At 45.4% G+C, this 16,724-nt stretch overlaps 1 pseudogene; it reads right to left on the reverse strand.

The window, feature by feature from the left end:
* Positions 1 to 298: 298 nt before the first annotated feature.
* LOC112622411 overlaps positions 299 to 16,724 on the reverse strand; it is a 77,829-nt pseudogene continuing 61,403 nt past the window's right edge.

Consider the following 16,724-nt stretch of genomic DNA (forward strand, 5'->3'; position numbering starts at 1 on the left):
CATTATGCCTACAGGAACACAGACACATTCAGATGCCTTTGCAGAAAAAGAAGTCAGGGTTCTTGAAGTCACAAAGGGAAAGAGTTAACAAATCTTGCCACTCAGTCCCACACAGGGCAGCTGTCTCAGACTGCAGAAAAACATTCATGAACAAATTCATATCTGTCACAGTGAGGGGTGACACTTGAAACAGCCCAGCACATGCTCAATACATCCAAGTCAAAGAAACCTCCTGGCACAGCTGTGTCCACTGTTCCCCCCAACAACCCACACACATCAGGCCCCCAGGGTCTCACATTTACAAGCCGTGAGAGACATCAGAGCCCTGGACACTGTCACTGCCTGGGGTGCAACAAAAACAGGACGTGGTCAGATCCCACAGGAGATATGGCCAGAGGAGGAAATATTGCCTGAGTGAGCTCCCCCATGGGCTCCCAACCACAAGATCCCAAGGATCTCAGGGATCAGCCTCCTTCATACTTACTTGCAGCCTGAGAGTAGCTCCCTCCTTTTCTATCTGTGGGAAGAAAATGTCCTTTGAGAGGTCAGAAAGGTGGCAGCGCCATGAGGCCCTAGAGGAAACTGCTAGTCTTGGACCCCAGAGAAGTTTCCAGAAATGTGTGACTGCAGACCCAGGGCAGGATAAGGGAAAACAAGGAAAGCAGATGTGGGTCCTGGACTAACTGCCCTCCTAAGGTCTGTCCTTAGCCAGGGACCTTCCCCTGACCTGTGATTACTGGGATCAGATCCCCATCACTACAATCATCAAGGTGATAAATCTGTGCTTCTTTGTCACATGTGCTTTACAAAAGAGTAAGTGCTGGCACACAGGGTCTAGGCACCATCCATGAGTGTAGATGGTGCTTCCCAGTAATCAGGCAGGGCATTTCTACCTGGGGCTTGGAACCCTCAGTGGGACAAAAAAACTCAGAGCTCTTCTTCCTCCACAGCACAAAAGTGACCACAGCTTCAGTGACAACAGCTGCAAAGACAACCTGTCCAGCAATGATGCCCATGATGGGGATAGTGGGCTGGGAAGACTGCTCTGGGAAAGGAGGGGAAGGTGAGGGTCTCTGACCCCAGGCCCCACCACCGACCCTGTTAAAGGTCTCCAGAGGGGCTCCTGCAGCTCAGGCAGCCCCTGGTGCTGCACATAGCACGTGAATCTCTGCTCCTCTCCAGAAGGCACCACCACAGATGCCCACTTCTGGAAGGTTCCATCCCCTGCAGGCCTGGTCCCCACGAGCTCCACGTCGTGGGTCTGGTCCTCCCTCTCCCGCTGCCAGGTCAGTCTGATCTCCGCAGGGTAGAAGCCCAGGGCTCAGCACCTCAGGGTAGCCTCATAGTCAAAGACAGGATGGTGGGTCACGTGTGAATTGGGGGGGTCTGAAAGGAAGAGTCCGAAAACTCAGGCACTTTGCATCTCTCGTGGGACACTCCAGCAGCACCAGTATGTGACCGTCCTAAGAATGAACCAGATTCCTGGCGAGAGGGGTGGTGGGGGTGGGGGGAGGGAGCACATAACTCAGACAGCAGCCTGGACACGGGCACCTGGGATAATCTCCTCATCCTTGGAAAGTTCTAATCTCTCAGCGGGGGAGCAGGGACTTCCGATTCTGACCTGAGTGAAGGCCAAAGGGCTCAGAGGAGCTGGAGTCAGACCCCCAAAGACATTTAGTGTGAGGCAGAGAACACGGCCTGAGGGGAAAAGTCCTGGTGCCTAAGACTGCTGTGGGGTCAAAGGGAACTCCTGATCAGTATTCCAGGGATTGTCTTCCCCTCCACTCCCTCAGAGACTTCATCCCTTAATTGTCCCAGAGAGCAGGGCGGGCCCTCAGAGTCACTCTCTGGTACAGGATCTGGAAACCCAGGAGGATTCCTCTCCCTCAGGACCAGAGGGAGGGCGTATTCTAGTGTTGCTCCCATTTTCCTCCTCTCCTTGTGCTAGGCCAGCCTGGGAGGTCTACAGGAGATCGGGGAGGCGCCCCATGGCCCCTGGTACCCGCACGCTGCAGCATCTCCTTCCCATTCTCCAGGTATCTGTGGAGCCACTCCACTCACGTGCCCTCCAGGTAGGCTCTCCTTCGTTCAGGCGCTTTGGCCGCCTCACACTTGCGCTTGGAGATGTGAGCCACAGTGTCCGCTGCGGTTCAGGAGCACAGGTCCTCGTTCAGGGCGAGGTAATCCTTGCCATCGTAGGCGAACTGTTCACACCTGCAGAGGAGGCGCCCATCGGGCCCCAGGTCGCAACCAATCATCCACTGGAGGGTGTGAGACCCTGGGCCCCGCCCCCTCGGTTGGCCCCGCCCACCGAGCCTCGCACCACCCCCGCCCCCCGCCCGTCCCCCCAGACCAACCCGCAGGGATTTTGGTAAAGGCGCGTGGGCTTCTCCCAGGTAGAGGGTCTGGGCGAGTCCCGCGGCCTCGGGGTGGATCTCAGACCTGGAGACTCGGGAGTACCCCGGTCGTCCGTCCGTAGGGCATGGAGGTGGGGTGTCGTGATCTGCGCCCCGGGCCGGGGTCACTCACCGGCCTCGCTCTGGTTGTAGTAGCTGCGCAGGGTCCGCAGGTTCACTTGGTCAGTCTGTGCGCGGGCCTTGGCGATCCGCGTCTCCTCTTCCCAATACTCCGGCCGCTCCTGCTCCACCCACGGCGCCCGCGGCTCCATCCTCGGACTCGCAGAGTCGCTATCGAGCCGCACGAACTGCGTGTTGTCCACATAGCCCACGGGGATGAAGCGGGGCTCCCCGCGGCCGGACCGGGACACGGCAGCGCTGAAGTACCTCATGGAGTGGGAGCCTGGGGGCGAGGAGGGGCTGAGACCCGCCCGACCCTCCTCCCGGCTCGGCTACCCGGGTCCTGCACCACCCTTGGGCGGACCCCTGGCCCCTCCCCGCAGAGGCCATCTCCCACCGACCCCGCACTCACCCGCCCAGGTCTCTGTCAGGGCCAGAGCCCCCGAGAGCAGCAGGAGGAGGGTTCGGGGCGCCATGACCACCATCCTTGGCGTCTGGGGAGAATCTGAGTCCGAGTGGGTGAGCGAGGACTTTAGAACCGGGACCGCGGCGACTCTGGCTTCTCTAAAAACCTGTTACCTAATGGGAGTGAGAACTGGAGTCGCCCGGTGAGAATCCAGGAAGAAGGACCCGACACAGGTTGGGAGAAGGAGAGAAACTCTGCGGAGATGGGGAATCCTCAACACGGGGCCTCCCCAATCCATACACTGCCTGTGGGGCCTGAGACCCTGAGAGCCACGCCTGGGGCCCTGGGACGTCGCCCTGACCCGCTACTCCTGTGCCAAGCGCTCTGTCTCAATGTCTCCCTGAGTCTTGGCCCAGGAGCTGTCTGAGAAACCAGGGAGAAACACACGGCGTGGGCCCCGTCCCTCTCTCTTCACTTTTCTTCCCGGACTCCCCGTCCCAGAACTGGACTCCCTGCCTCCTACTCCTTACCTGTCCCAGTGGACTCTTCTAGAAGAAAAATCATCCCAGAGAACTTGGTGCCAGAGAGTGAGCTTGCCCTGGGAATGGAGGTGTAGAGACAGGGCTTTTTTTTTCTTTTCCTTTTTCTTTCTCTTTAAATCTGGAAAAGTTGCGCCTGAGTGCATGAGATAGAACAGAGACCAGTTTGCTTTTTGTTTATTAACTACAGTGAGTAGCAGAATCTTGGTAACCCCTGAATGATCAGGAATCTAATTGGTAAAAAATGTGACTTTGGCCCCTTGATATATAAATGTGTCTAAAAGCATTACAACAGGACTCACAAAGCTCCTAAGTTTCACTTTCCCAGACAATGTCTGCGACTCCCGCTTGTTGTATTTTAAATTTACCACCATTCCGTAGCCTTGAGTTTCCCTGTGAGTCCGGGACATCTCCTCAATACAAAGCAGCACACTGTGGTACTGTATGTTGCAACCAGGAGTCAGTACGGACTTTATTCACCTCACAGTTGCAAGTGTTCAACGCAGTCACGATGCCCCTCACTAGTGCTCATGCACTGCCTGTTTTTAGGAAGTATCCACATGTAAGTGGTGTGTATATTTTTTAGGAATACTTAGTACTTTTAAACCTGATTAACATAAAAAACGATTAGTTTCTAGGCAGACCCACATAAGACATTAAAGGCCAACCTCAAAGGTCACCCTGCGAGGCTTTGTAGATGGATGTATTAAAATCTATAAAACAATGTATTTAAACCTAAGAATTCTGCTGCTTTGGAATTCTTTCCCTCTGCTCCTTTTCCTCACCTTCTGCTTCTCCAGCCCTTCCCTCCGTCCCTCTCATCCCTCAGGCCCTCTTCTCCCCTTAATCCCCACCACCCTGTCACTCCTGAATTGTGGATGTAGCACTGTTCCATGACCTGCTACGTACGTGACTGTTCTCTCCACAGTGGTCCTGCTGCTGTGAGTCACAGTGTGTCATTTCTCCACCTAAAACACTCCAGTGGCTCCACCTTGTTCTTGTGAAGCTTCTAGAATGTCAGGCATTTGAGCATATGAGGGCATACCTGGTTCATCATAGGGACTAAATGAATTTTTCTTGACTGACTGAATGAAATATGAGTGTATTAAATTGCATCACAGAAAATTATAAAANGCAGTTCATTCATTTTTATTTCTGATAATATTCCATTGTATGAAGGAATCATGATTTTTGTACATTGGCAGTTATTTTTTATTTTTTACTATGATAAATAAAGAAACTATGAACATTCTTATACAGGGATTTTTGACAGAATCTTCATTTCTCTTGAGTAAATACCTAGGAGTGGAAAGGTAGCCGTAGAGTACTAAGTTGTTTAACTTTATTACATGATACAAAACTGATTTTCAAAGTGGCTGTTTTATATTCCTATAGGTAATGGATGAGAGCACAGACTGTTCAACATCCTTGCCAACATTTATAGTTACTAATCACTTCAAATTTAGCCATTTGAATGGTTGCTTAGTGGTTTCTCACTGTGGTTTTACTTTGTGTTTTTCCCTGAAGACAATTGGCCATTCATATATCTTTTTTTGTAATGTTTCAGATTTCTCTACAGATTGTGGAAGGTGCTAAATAAACATGAGTTCTCTTTCTCTAGTGCTGGACATAAAGCAGAAGGTTCAGAGTCCATCCACACCTCCCAATCTGGCCAAACACATGCCATATTTGCCTCCAGAAGTTCCTGCTCCTTCATCCCTCTTTCACAGTCTATCCACTTCATTCTGGCTCCAGCTCACACTCCTCCAGGAAATCTGTTACTGTGAAGGTCACTAACATGCTCAGTATTGTCATCTCTCCATCTGTCTTTACTTCTCTGTAGCTTTCCTTACACTCAATAAATCCTTTTTTATTTTGCTCAATTTCTATGGATTCACTTCACAAATTTTTATTATGAATTAGTTCTAGCTGGAAGTAAAAATAGAGAATTATAAGAAATCTTTGTGAAGCCGCCACTCAGGTTTGTCAGTTTGGGACATTTTAACATTATTGGCTATATGTAGTATACACAGAAAATAATAGAAATACATGTAGATAGCCCTGATTTTCCACAGCTCAGTACAGGTTTCAGTCAATATTGTACTGAGCAAACCAAAAACTGCTGGTGAATGGTTTGTCTTGAATTTGATGTATGCCCTCATATTCTTACAACGTTTTAGAAAAGTCTCTTTGTTTGACATGCTTTTTGTCTTTTTTTTTTTTTTTTGAAACAGGGTCTCAGTCTGTCACCTGGGCTGAAATGCAGTGGCATAAACACAGTTCGCTTCAGCCTTGACTTGCCAGACTCAAGCAATTCCTCCCACCTCGTCCCCTTGAGTAGCTGGGACTAGAGGTTTGCACCACCGTGTCTGGGTAATTTTTGTACTTTTTGTAGAGATAGGGTTTTGTCATGTTTTCCAGGCTGGCCTGAAACTCCTGGGGTCAAGCAACCTGCTCTCCTTGGCCTCCCAAGGTGCTAGGATTACAGGCGTAGGCCCCTACACCTGGCTTGCTTTTAAACTTTTTATAAATTGTTTCTTGCTGATATTATTCATTGCTGAGACCAGCTCGGTTGGGGAGATCCCAACCCAGCAGCGCTAGAGGAATTAAAGACACACACAGAAATGTGGCATGTGGAGTGGGAGATCAGGGGTCTCACAGCCTTCAGAGCTGACAGCCTCGAACAGAGATTTACACAGATATTTATTGACAGCAAGCCAGTGATAACCATTATTTCTATAGATTATAGATTAACTAAAAGCATTTCTTATGGGAAATAAAGAGATGGGCCAAAATAAAGGAACGGGCTTTGACTAGCTATCTGCCACAGGAACATGTCCTTAAGGCACAGATCGCTCATGCTATTGTGCTGGTTCAGGAACACCTTTAAGCGGTTTTCCGCTCTGGGTGGGTCAGGTGTTCCTTGCCCTCATTCCGGTAAACCCACAACCTTCAGCGTGGGCGTGATGGCCATCACGAACATGTCACAGTGCTGCCGAGATTTTGTTTATGGCCAGTTTTGGGGCCAGTTTATGGCCAGATTTGGGGGCCTGTTCCCAACAATTCTTTTGCTTGTTTTTTCAGTTAAGGTGGTCTACAAGATGAATCAATGTTCATACAAATAGTTCATTTGTTTTTGTTGCAGTATAGTATTCCATGGCAGGAATGTGCTACAATTTATCCTTTCCCCTTTTCATTGCCTCTACATAGTCTCTAGTAGAGACATTGCTGCAATGAACATGCTTTAAATTTCAAATTTAAATAAGTAAATAAAAATTCTACCTCACCAAAACTCCTCAGGACCCACACGCAGGCACTGCAGCGGCGACTGGAGAAGAGGGCCCTGGGAACAGGAAAGACACCACCGCTTGGCCTCGGGCACCTGAAGGACCACCTGGAGGGCTCCGGGAGCACAGCAAAGGCCCAGGCAGAGCCAACCCTCACAGACCCAGGGAAGGGCAGCGCCACAGGCCAGCAGGACAGGCCCACCGCCGCGGAGAGGGGCTGCCCAAAAGGCAATAGTCACAGGAGATGAGCAGGGGTAGGACTCATCTCCCCAACCCCACCGACGCCACGAGGCAGAGGGCGGGGACAGCGAGGTCGACCGGATTCCGCACCCCTGTCTCCCACGCACCACCCATAGGCAGGGAGGAGTGACTACGGGCTGCAGGCAGAACGAGAAGAGCGGTCACGTTAGCCATGTCAGTCCCTCATGTGTGGTACCTCCTGCCCCGCCCGGGAGAACGTGACGTCACCACATCCATCACTTGTTCTCTTTCACTCTTCCCATTCTTTCCTCTTCCCGGTATATTTATATAGTAATTATGTTTAGTTTGTTGTAACCAAGCGAGTTATAGAGAAACGCTACACTGTGAGACAAATTGTGGAGTCCTTTATTAGCCGGAGACCGGGAAGCAGCTAGCGCTCAAAATTCTCTCGGCCCCAAAGAAGGGGCTAGATTTTCTTTTATACTATGGTCTAAATAGGGGAGAGGGGTTAACTGAAGCAACTTTACAGAAGCAGAATAGGCAAAAAAAAAAAAAAATTAATTGGTTATAGAAGCAGTTACAAAAAATAAACAGTTCCAGGTACAGGGGCTTAAACCAATATCATTAAAAGATAAATGCACGCGCTTTAGGTACCTTCCACTGAGCACATTCCCAGGAGCTGCTGGTACAGCCTGCTCAATACCTTATCAGCAGGAGCATTCCTGGATGTGCTTGGAGTCAGTTTGCACTAGTTATTCCCTTAATGGGGATAAAGGAGGCTGCAAGTGAAGAAACTAAAATGGAGTCTGTCCAGCTGTCTCTCCTAGGAGAGAGTCACTCAGGTAAAAACAAGGTAAGATATCATAAGTTCAGCCATTCCTTGTTTATTTTTCTGTGACTAATCTTTTCATATGACAACTTGACTACTTTTCACTTGCTTCGTAGTATTTGCTCTTCCTCAAATGAATACTTGCCTTTGTTTTTGTTTATTTTCTTTTACCTTTTTTTTTTTTTTTTTTTCTGGCTCTGTCACCAGGCTGGAGTGCAGTGGTACGATCTCGGCTCACTGCACCCTCTGCCTCCCAGGTTCAAGCGATTCTCCTGCCTCAGCCTCTGGAGTAGCTGGGACTACAGGCGTGCACCACAATGCCTGGCTAATTTTTGTATTTTTAATAGAGATGGGGTTTCACCATGTTGGCCAGGATAGTCTCGATCTCTTGACCTCGTGATCCACCCTCCTCGACCTCCCAAAGTGCTGGGATTACAGGCATGAGCCACCTCGCCTGGCCTGTTTATTTTCTAGATAACGCTCATTAATTTAACGTTGATATCTGTTCCATGTCTGTGACTCTTTTAAGAAGTCAGAGACTTTGGACATTCTATTAATTTTACTTTCTTGGAAATGTCCCTCCTGGGCCCTTGTGGTTGCTCCCATCTGGACTGGAGGCTCCTACCTGTGGGGCAGAGTCACCATCCTAGGATGTCCCTCCACCACCATCTGGGGCAGTGCCTTACATGCAGTGGAGCCACCTGGGGTCCTGACAAATGCAGACTGATTCAAGATGTTAAGGCTGGGCCTGTGAGCGTTTCTGTCTAGTTTCATGAGATGCTGATTCTGCTGATTCATGGGTGATAGCTGGGGTAGCAAGGATCTCTCTTTTTGTCTCAAGTTTTCTGTGTCTCTTTTTCATAGTAAGCACATACTAATATATTTTCAATGAATTCATGTGCTTTTTTCCTAAGTTAGTAAGAGAGCTAATTATTTTTTATTGTGCCGAAAACCATATTATGTAAAATTTTGTATCATAGCCATTTTAAGTATAGAGTACTATAATATTAACCGTGAGCCCATTGTTATGCAACAGATCTCTAGAACGTTTCATTTTGTAAAACTGAAACTCTATGCCTCAAAACTCCTCATGAATCCCCAACCGAACCCCTGGCAGCCGCCATTCTACTTTCAGGTTCTAAGAGTTTAGACGCCTCATATAACTGGAATTGTGCAGTATTGGAATTTCCTTATGATTGGCTTATTTCACTTAGCATTGTTCTCCAGGTTCATCCATGTTGCGGCACAAAACAGAATTTCCTTCTTTTTAAGGTTGAATCATATTCCGTTGTCTACATAGACCACATGTTTTTCATCTATGCAGGTGTTGATGGCTGCTTTGTTTGCTTCCTTGTCTTGGCTATGGTGAGTCATGCTGCTGTGAATACGGGTATGCAATGTTTTCTGTTTTCACACCTTTCTCATTTTGGTGGAATTAATGTTATTGTAGCTACTTGTGACAGCACATATTTAAAGTATGTTTGCATGTTTCATTGTGTCCATTGTTGTTTTGATTCTCTCCTGGCAGAGGATAGAAATGTATGAAGGTGCTATTTGGCACAGCATTTAATGGTGAAGAAAGAGACAGTGTAACTGACCACTGCTGGGTCTCAGCATCCTGCAATTTCAGAACTACTGTGAATACAAAAAGAATAAAAAACAGTTCTACCCAGAAAAGGGGAGTCATCCCAAAATATGGTGGCCCTGAGACCACTGGCTCTCTGCCCAGCCTCTTCCATGGGGGCCCTTTTCTGCAGTGACTGGGTTTTCTTCCCATTTCTCTCTATCCCGTGTCCTGACCCAAAAGACAAGGCATGTCTGCAGCTGTGCCCACACTTGGAGTGTGTCAGTACATTATAAACACTGGCTCAGTGGTATCAGTACATTATAAGCTTTGGCTTATTATGGGTTATTTTATTATTTATAAGTGTGTATCTTTATTTCACTTTACTGACGACACAATAAACCAGGACAATCTAGTGATCGCATCCTCTTTCTTATGTAAAAGGCACCTTGGAGGAATGTGAGAAGGAGACAGTTTTCACTAGAGTTGGTTAAGGGAGAGCCAGATGGGCTGGGCAGGAGGATTTTTACCTGGAACCTGTGTGATGAGCTGTGACATCCCTTTGCCCACCTTCAATCTCAGCCCCAGCATCCACCTCCTGGGCGCAGAAGCAGTGCAGCGGCGCCACCTGGTGGTCTGTGCTCTTCCATTCCCAGATCTAGCACAGCCCTGAAATCCACCTGTCCCTCTGTGCCAGGGTTTCTTCACTGGACACCAGCAAGAGTCAACTTTCTCGTAAAGCAGAATGAGCGTGAGATGGGACCATGTTAGAGGAGGAATGGTGTCATCTCCACCTCTGGAGAGATCCCCGTTACCCTGTTCAAGGGAAGGACCAAGCTTCAGTCCCACGCAGAGAGGAGGGTCTGGCTGTAGCTGCGCCTGTGGAGAGGTGAGGACCTGTTCCCTCTATGCTGACAGCCAAAGCCTACAGACTGGGGCCAGACTTCCCCTCAGCTGTGTCCTATCAGGGTCATCCAGGCCTCAAGGAATAGATCATGGACATTGCCTCCAGTGATGGGGAGCTGGGTGCACACTCAGAAATGAAGTAGTCCTGGCAGGGGTCCTGGGGCTGCCAGTTGTTCTGGGTGCTCAGTGTCCAGGGAGGAGGATGGGGTGGAGGCTTTGTGCGGAACAGGAACCATGCCTCATAACTTATTTTACTCTGCATTGGCCTTTTTATCATAAAATAAAACACAGGTAACACACACACACACAAAGATCTTAAAATGGTGACCTTTCATCAAAGGTAAACACCCTTTAACCATCAGAGAGGGAGAAGTTTGGCAGCTGACCTAGAAGCCCCATCAATTGCCCCAGCCCAACAATAAACTCTTCCCCTTTTCAAATAAAAATCAATCACATCCTGACTTTTATGGTCATCGTTCCTTTGTTCTATTTTATATATTCATCATCCAAAATTATAGTTTAGTTTTACCTTTAAAAATGTTTTGTGTTCTCATTTGTTCTATAGGTTCCTCCTTGAAATTTATATCGTATGGTAAGATTTCCTATTGTTTGAATTTTGTGGTTGCATGCCAAGGTGTGATTTGACATTTATCTCTATTACCTGTATTTTCTATAAATTGGTAGTTTGGTATACAGGTTTGTGCATATTCAGGGTTTTTTTCTGTAAGTATTGATGGTTCTGTAAAAGGAAAATAAATCTTGGGGCCCCAAAATTACTAAGCTAAAAGGGAAAAGTCAAGGTGGGAACTGCTTAGGGCAAACCTGCCTCCCGTCTATTCAATGTCTCCACTCTGTTCACTGAGATAAACTCATGTCTGATTGCCTCCTTTGGAGAGGCTAATCAGAAACTCAAAAGACTGCAACCATTTGTCTCTCATCTACCCATGACCTGGAAGCTCCCTCCTTGCTTCGAGTTGTCGCGCCTTTCCGGGTGGAATCAATGTTCAGCTTACATATGTTGGTCAATGTCTCGGGTCTCCCTAAAATATATAAAATCAAGTTGTGCTCTGACCACCTAGGGCACATGTCGTCAGGACCTCCTGAGGCTGTGACATGGGCATGTATCCTCAACCTTGGCCAAATAAACTTTCTGAAACTGAGATCTGTCTCAGATTTTCAGGATTCATAGTACAATATCGTGTTTTTCATCAAGAAGAATAATGTAATACTGGTTAATTCTTTTCTTGTGATGTTAATTGCCATTGCTGTTCAATGGCGAAATCTGTTAGTTCACTGTGGATTGCAAAAGGGTTATTTCTTTCATGTATTAGCTGAATAATTTGTAGAACAGGAGATTTACCCCTGTCTATTATTTGTCGGTTCCATAGACACTTGTGTTCTGAGAGACTAAACCAAGCATCCACTCACCTATGACCCAGCAATTGCACTCTTGGTTATATACCAATAGAAATGCATGCATTTGTGTCCCCAAATATGTGAAAATATTATTTATAGTAGCACAGTTTGTAAAATCTGGATATAACACACATGTTTATCAACAGTGGAGAAGAGTGAACTATTTGTAAAATGGAGCACTGACAGCCATGGGAGTCAATAGGCTACAATCACATACAGGAAGACCCGGGACATGAGGGTGACTGTATTCAGAACTGATGGATCTCGTCTATGGTGTTAGAAATGAAGAAAGTGGCTACTTTAGCATCACGGAGGGTGATTTATGATCAAGTAGAACCTAAGGGTGTTTCCTGGAGGCTGGAAATACTGTACCTTGATGTGAGTGTTGTTTACTCAACTGTTCACTTTATGAAAATCCACAGCACACTCAAGGTTTCTCCACCTCTCTCCAAGCATGTTGTCCTTCATTCCAGTATACATTTCTGATGTTTTGAAACAATTCTCTCTCAGCTAATATAGAATCTCCCTTGCTGGAAGTCCTTAGAAATGCTGCATTGAACAAATCAGTGCAATTTTTAGAAATCCCAGGAAATAAATGCCTGTGACTCAGACATAAAGAGGAAAGCCTACAACAAGAGCAGTAGGCTTGGGAGCTGACACAAGTACAGCTTTAGTAATGGCTGCTGAACCAGGAACTAGAAATCAAATCCCAAATAGGCCCATGGAAGGTGGGGGGTGTGAAATGATGCCCCAATAGTGCATGAGTGAATGAATCATGGGCAGTGGCTCATGGATCGGCTTTCCAGTCAGGAACTTGGGAAAAATAAAGATGGAAAAATTAGGGGATAGAGTAGAGGGGTCTGCATATGCCTCTTGCTATGTACATTGCCTGTGATGATACTGGTTGCACGTGGATGCCTAACAGAGGGGCTCAAAGGGGCTGGGACTCCCTGTAATCAGGTGGGCAAGATGGCTTGATGGATGATGCCACTCAGCCGCACAGGGCTTGCTCACGGAGTCTGTGCACAAAGTGGCCGTGGTGGCTGGGATGGACACTGCATGGGCACAGCAAATGACTCGACTCACTAAGGCTGACCTGGCAGCTGCCACTGCTGAGAACCCAGCCTGCCAAAGCAGCTGTTCATTGAACGGAGAAATAAAACAGGCAATGCTAATTAAAAACAAGACAGTGTCATAACAGACAAATATACCACTGCAGATATAGGAGAGATTTAAATAGTCTTGAAACTGAAAAAAATTTTGTCAACAGAAAGACTTACTACAAGTAAACAAGTTAAAACAATTGTAAATATTCTATTTCCCTTCAAACATATCCAGTTTTATAAGTATGCTCATATATCAAATATATACTGGACTTACATAAAATATTAAAGATATATAGGGAAACATAGGAAAATCCAAACAACTCAAATTTTATTAGACGTGAATAACATCGGTTCTAGAATCAGCTAGGAAATCAATAAGGAAACATTATTAAAGGAAATTCACTTTCATGTAATTATGTGTGAAAATCCTGAGAAAAATATTAGTAGACTATATCTACCTGTGTGCAATGAACAGATTATCTTGACCAAGTTATGTATCCCAAGAATGCAATAATATATAAACTGTAAATCTTTTAATGCATTTCACCACTTAAAGAATTAAAAACAGAGATGACCATATTTTAGTAGATGAAGAAATTACTGTAAAAGAAATTCAACACTCCATCTGACCCACATTTCTTCAGTCATCTCTACTTTTAAGGATTCAGGATCAGATTGGGCTCACCCAGAAAATCCAAGATAATCTCCCCAAATAAAGGTCCATCCTGTTAATCATATTGGCAAATTCTCTTTTGTTTTGTAAGGTAACATATCTAAAGATGATGAGGCTTAGGGTCTGGAGATATTTGTGGGGCCATTATTTTAGATTTCACAGTGTACATGGTGGTCAAATGAGATTTAACATTAGTCTAGTCAAATTCCTACACATCAAAAAGTGAGTAAATGTATGAGGCATTCCATAAAAATGTTATGGGTAAAGATGAAGCAAATGTATACACAGCACTGTGAATGAAGAGATCCACATTTACTCACACTGCACTGGAACTTCAGATGTTAAAGGGAAACGGTCATCTTAAAAGTAGCCACAGAAGAAACACAGATGATCTAAGAAGCAACTGGTTTAAGATGTAATCGATTTTTCCCTGTCAGCCACAGCAGCCAGAAGAGGCATAATGATCGAGAGCTGAGAGAAAACCAATATCCAACCAGAAGTTTGTGGCTGGCAAATCTCTCTTTAAGGAATAAGAGTAAAACAAAATATCATTGTATAAATGAAACTGTTGGACTATCTCCAAAATACCCAGTCTAAAAATACTTACAAAGACAGAGAAATATATAAGAAAGAAACAGAGAAAGAAAGCAGAAATTTTAATTTGTAATCATTGGTACCTGTCAGTAGTCATTATAAAATATTAATAATGTAGCATTCAAAGGAAAAAATAATATAAAATACTGTAACATGTTGTGTTATGATTTCCTTACCTGTATTCCAACCCCCCACCTGTGCCATCTACGAGGTCCAACGAATTTGATTCTTTTTTCTGAGATCAACTCCGTAGAGTACAGCCCCAAGAACAAGTTAGGTGCGTGATGAATTTTGACCGTATGAATAACTTTCTTGAAAGTACTTAGCAGATCAGGAATGTGATGCATAAGCACAATTCAAAAGTGGCTGAGGAGTGACACAAAAGAACATGGTGGCGTAAGAACTCCAAGGACCTCCCTCCACGGCGGCAATGTGCTTGTTGAAACACCAGTATTAAAAAATCTCCATGAGAGCTGTGATTGGATTTAGTGTTGATACATTTTTTAAAATTGTGGTAAAACAAACATACTGTCATGGGCGTCCGTGTGAAGAGACCACCAAACAGGCTTTGTGTGAGCAACATGACTGTTTATTTCACCTGGGTGCAGGCGGGCTGAGTCCGAAAAAGGAGTCAGCGAAGGGAGATAAGGGTGGGGTGGTTTTATAGGATTTGGGTAGGTAAAGGAAAATTACAGTCAAAGGGGAGTTGTTCTCTGGCGGGCAGGAGTAGGGGTCACAAGGTACTTAGTGGGGGAGTTTTTGAGCCAGGATGAGCCAGGAAAAGGACTTTCACAAGGTAATGTCATCACTTAAGGCAAGGACCGGCCATTTTCACTTCTTTTGTGGTGGAATGTCATCAGTTAAGGTGGGGCAGGTCATTTTCACTTCTTTTGTGATTCTTCAGTTACTTCAGGCCATCTGGGCATATACCTGCAAGTCACAGGGGGTGTGATGGCTTGGCTTGGGCTCAGAGGCCTGACACATAGTATATAATTTACCATCCAAATATTTTTTCAGTGTACAGTTTGATGGCATTAAACACATTTACAGTGTTTTGTAATGTAATTAAATACATTTACAGTGTTATGTAACCACCACCAATATCCATTTCCAGAACATTTTCATCTTCCCAAACAGAAACTGCACCCATTAAACCATAACTGCCCATTCCCTGGTAACCTCTATTCTGCTTTCCGTTTCTATGAATTAGCTTATTCTAGCTACCTCATATAAGTAAAATATCATATTTGTTTTTATTTCTGGCTTATTTCACTTACAGTGCTTTCAAGGTTCATTCAATCAGAATTTTATTCACTTTTAAGGCTGAATAATATTCCCTGTGTGTGTGCACCGTGGGCTGTTTATCCAGTCATCCTCAACGGACACTCGGCTGCTTCCACCTTTTGGGTATTGGGAATAGTGCTGCTATGGGCCTGAGTGTGCAAATATCTGTGTGAGGTCCTGCTTTCAGTTCTTTTGACGATATGCCCAAAAGTGGAATTGTTGTCTCATACAGTAATTCTAGTTTTACTTTCTTGAGGAACCACTATACTGTTTTCCATGGTGGCTGCACCACTGTTCACTCTCACCAGCAGTGTACAAGTGTTCCCATTTCTCCATATCGTCAACACTTGGCCTAGTGAAGTTTACCATATTTTTATGTCCTTGTTGGAATTCCTTATTTTTATGTCCTTATTGTATATCTTCTTTGGATAATTGTCTATTCATGTATTTCACCAATTTTTGAATGAGATTGTTTTGCTATTGTTGAATTATAGTTCTTTACATATTCTGGATATTAATTCTTTATCAGATATATGATTGGCAAATAGTTTCTCCTATTCTGTGCATTTTCTTTTGACTCTTTTAATAGTGTCCTTTGATGCAAAAAAGTTTTTACATTTTGATGAAGTCTAATTGTCATTTTTCTTTTATTACTTGTGCTTTTGGTCACCAGCCAAGAAACCACTACCAATTCTAATGTCCATAAGATTTTCCTCAGTGCTTTCTTAAGGGTTTTACAAGTTCAACTCTTAAGGTTAGTTCTTTGAGTCATTCTGACTTAATTTTTGAAAAGGGTGTAATGGAAGGGCATGAATTTTGTCCAGCATCATTCTTTTGCATGTGGATATCCAGGTTTCCAGCACCATTTGTTGATGCACCATGTGTTGCAGTGGGGCTGACACATTGGTGAGATGCAGTGAGCACTAACACATGGGAGCACCATGCATTTATTTACCTGTCTTTCCTCCACAGTTGTTTTGAGAAGGCTTTCACTGACAAACTCAACAGAAATGAATATATATGACTTCCTATAAAATGAAATTTAAGCAAAATTATATGTTTTAAAATGTTAAGACTGGAGCAAGACTAGAACTGAAACTAGGCCTCACAAAACCTAAAAAGTTAGCACCAGGTGGCCCTAGATAGGGTCCCACCCTGCCTCGATAGGGTCCCACCCTGCCTCGATAGGGTCCCACCCTGATAGGGTCCCACCCTGCCAATTCCGGGAAACAACCTCATGAGGTCCCACCCTGCCAATTCCAGGGGTCTCACCCTGCCTCGAAGTTCCCGGAATCAACAACTCCAGGAAAGAACCTCATAAGGTCCTGCTCTAACCAATTAAACCAAGACCCCTTGCTCAGGCTATAGCTAGACCCAATCATTTTACGCCTTAAGCTTTGTTT

This window comes from Theropithecus gelada, chromosome 4 (genome assembly GCF_003255815.1).
Source record: "Theropithecus gelada isolate Dixy chromosome 4, Tgel_1.0, whole genome shotgun sequence".
Lineage (NCBI taxonomy): Eukaryota > Metazoa > Chordata > Mammalia > Primates > Cercopithecidae > Theropithecus > Theropithecus gelada.